The following is a 3,801-nucleotide window of genomic DNA, read 5'->3' on the forward strand; positions in this document are numbered from 1 at the left end:
CACCGCCATCATCTCAATCCACCGCCATCCTCCCCCTGGAGAAGATCAACCGGTCCCCATCCATCGCCATCATCTCAATCCAACGTAACAGGTTCGACGGCCGGAATGGTCCCTTTCTCGTGCTATTTAACAGGCTCCAGTTGCTAAATGGCCGCCTCCTGTTCCGATGTGACAGGCTCGAGGGGCTAAATGGCCTCCTGTTCCTGTGTAAAAGGCTCGAGGGGCTGAATGGCCTCCTCCAGTTCCAATCTAAAAGGACAATTTCCTGAATCAAGAGAGCTTTGGAAGATTATGGCTAAATCAAAGAACCATAGAATCTTACAGCACAGAAGGAGGCCATTCAGTCTATCTTGCCTTTGCTAGCTGTTTGGAAGAGCAGTGCAATTTAGTCCCACATCCCAACTTTTATCCCCATCACCCTGCAAATTAATCCTCTTCAATTACTTGTCCCATTACCTTTTGAAAGCTCCTTTCAGGAAGTGCGTTCCAGATCTTCACAAACATCTGTGTGAAAAGATTTCTCCTCAATTTCCCTCTAGTTCGTTTGATTTTATTTTAAATCGATGACCTCTGGTCACTGACCAAGTTGCCAAAGGAAACAGTTTCTCCCTATTTGCTCTGTCAAAACCCCTCATAATTTTGAACACCTCTATTACTTCTCCCCATAACCTTCTCTGCTCTAAAGAGAACAATCCCAGCTTCTCCAATCTCTCCACATAACTGAAGTCGCTCACCCATGGTATCATCCTGGTAAATCTCCTCTGTACCCTCTTCAAGGCCTTGACATTCTTCCTAAAGTGTGATGCCCAGAATTGTACACAATACTCCAGCTGGGGTATAGCATGGCTTACTTGTTTTTGTATTCAATGTCCCTATTGACTAATCGAATTATCCCAGGCGCTTTCTTAACCGCATTATCAACTTACCCTGTCACTTTCAAAGATTTGTGCATATGCGCCGCCAGGCCCCTGTGCTCTTCCACCTCCCTTAAAATACCATTCAGATTATACTGTCTCTCCATGTTGTTCCACACAAAGTGCATCACTTCACACTTATCCGTGTGAAATTGCATCTGTCATGTGCCTGCCCATGTCAACAATCTGTCTATGTCCTCCTGAAGTCTGCCTCTGATGTGTAACACGCTCGAGGGGTTGAATGGCCTCGTCTTATTTTAAATCATTTCCTCGAGGGGCTGAATTGCCTCCTCCTGTTCCTACATAATAGGCTCCAGGGGCAGAATGGCCAACTCCTGTTTCTGTGCAACAGGTTCTAGGGGAGAATTGGTCTCCTCTTCCAGTGTAACAAGCTCGAGGCGTTGAATGACCACGTCCTATTCCTGGGACCAGGCCAGAGTGACTGAATTTTCCGCACCTGCTCCTATGTAACAGGCTCCAGAAGCAAACTGGCCTCCGGTTCCTGTACAACAGGCTTCAGTGGCTGAATGGCCTCCTCCTGCTCCTGTATAACAGGCTCGATGGACTGAACGGCGTCCTCCTGTTCCTTTGTAAAAGTCTCGAGGGGCTGAATGGCCTCCTCCAGTTCCTGTGTAACAGGGTCAAGACGTTGAATGGCCTCCTATACCTGTGTAATAGGCTCGAGGGGTTGAATGGCCTCCAATTTCTGTGCAATAGGCTCCAGGGGTTGAATGGCCTCCTGTTCCTGTGTAATAGGCTCACGCAGGCTTCATGTCTTCTCCTATTCTTCTGTTACAGGCTCGAGGGTCTGAAAGGCCACCTACTGCTCTTTGTAACAGGCTCGCGGCATTGAATGGCCACATCCTGTTCATGGTACCAGGCCAGAGGGACTGAACGGTCTACACCTGTTCCTATGTAAAACTTTCCAAGGGGCTGACTGGACTCTTCTTGTTCCTGTATAATAGGCTCGAGGGGCTGAAAGCCTCCTCCAGTTCCTGTGAAACAGGGTCTACTGGCGGAATGACCTCCTCCTTCCTGTCCAACAGACTCGAGGGGCCAAATGGTCTCCTTCTGTTCCGATGTAACAGGCTCCAGAGTCTGAAACGCCTCCTCCTTTTCCTGTGTAACAGGCTTCACGGGCTGAATGGCCTCCTCCTGTTCATTTGTAGAAGGCTCTTGGGCCTGAATGAACTCCTCCTTCCGATGTAACAGACTCCAGGGGTTAGGAACATAGGAACAGCAGTAGGCCATTCAGCCACTCCTGCCTGCTCTGCCATTTCATAAGATCATGGCTGATCTGTGATCTAGCTCCATGTACCTGCCTTTGGCTCATATCCCTTAATACCTTTGGTTGCCAAAAAGCTATCCATCTCACATTTAAATGTAGCAATTGAGCTAGTATCAATTGCCGTTTGCTGAAGAGAGTTCCAAACTTCTACCACCCTTTGTGTGTAGAAATGTTTTCTAATCTCCCTCCTGCAAGGTCTGGCTCTAATTTTTAGACTCTGCCCCCTACTCCTAGAATCCCCAACCAGGGGAAATAGGTTCTCTCTATCCACCCTATTCGTTTCCCTTAATATCTTATAAACTTCGATCAGATAACCCCTTAACCTTCGAAACTCTCGAGAATACAACCCCAATTTGTGTAATCTCTCCTTGTAACTTAATCCTTGAAGTCCGGGTATCATTATAGTAAACCGACGCTGCACTTCCTCCAAGGTCAATTTGTCCTTCCGAAGGTGCGGTGCCCAGAACTGCTCACAGTACTCCAGGTGCGGTCTAACCAGGGTTTTGTATAGCTGCAGCATAACTTCTGCTCCCTTGTACTCCAGTCCTCCAGATATAAAGGCCAGCATTCTATTAGCCTTGTTGATTATTTTCTGCACCTGTTCATGACACTTCAATGATCTATGTACCTGAACCTTTAAGTCACTTTGGACATCCACTGTTTTTAACTTTTTACCATTTAGAAATTACCCTGTTCTATCCTTTTTTGATCTTCAGTGGATGACCTCACATTTGTCCACATTGAATTCCATTTGCCACAGATTTGCCCATTCAACTTAACTATCAATATCCCTTTGTAATTTTATGTTTTCATCTGCACTGCTTACAATGCCACCAATCTTTGTGTCATCGGCAAATTAGATATGAGACTTTCTATGCCTTCATCTAAATCGTTAATAAATATTGTGAATAATTGAGGCCCCAAGAGAGATCCCTGTGGGACTCCACTGGTCCCATCCTGCAAATTTGAATACTTAGCTATTATCCCTACTCTCTGTCGTCTTTGGCTCAGCCAATTTCCTAACCAAGTCCGTAATTTTCGCTCGATTCCATGGGCTTCCAACTTAGCTAGCAGTCTCTTATGTGAGACCTTATCAAATGCTTTCTGGAAGTCCATATGAATAACATCCATTGACGTTCCCCTGTCCACTACTTTATTCACCTCTTCAAAAAATTCAATCAGGTTTGTCAGGCACGACCTACCTTTCACAAATCCATGCTGGCTCTCTCTGATTAACTGAAAATTCTCGAGGTGTTCAGTCACCCTATCCTTAATAATAGACTCCTAATGGAGAATCGTCTCCTCCTGTTCCTATGTGACGCCAGGGGCTGAATGGCCTCCTCCTCTTTCTGTGTAACAGACTCCAGCGGCTGAATGGCCTCCTCCTGTTCCTGTGTAACACGCTCGAGCGTCTGAAAGGCTCCCTCCTGTTTCCACAAAACATCCTTGCTCACACACACACTCACTGATATACAGAGGCATCCTCTTTCTCACACACTCACTCAGAGTCACTCACTGGTATACAGAAGCATCCTCTCTCTCTCGCACATTCACTCGGAGTCACTCGCTGATATACAGAGGCATCCTCTCTCTCTCACA

The sequence above is a fragment of the Heptranchias perlo genome, unplaced genomic scaffold, assembly GCF_035084215.1.
Source record: "Heptranchias perlo isolate sHepPer1 unplaced genomic scaffold, sHepPer1.hap1 HAP1_SCAFFOLD_62, whole genome shotgun sequence".
Taxonomy (NCBI): domain Eukaryota; kingdom Metazoa; phylum Chordata; class Chondrichthyes; order Hexanchiformes; family Hexanchidae; genus Heptranchias; species Heptranchias perlo.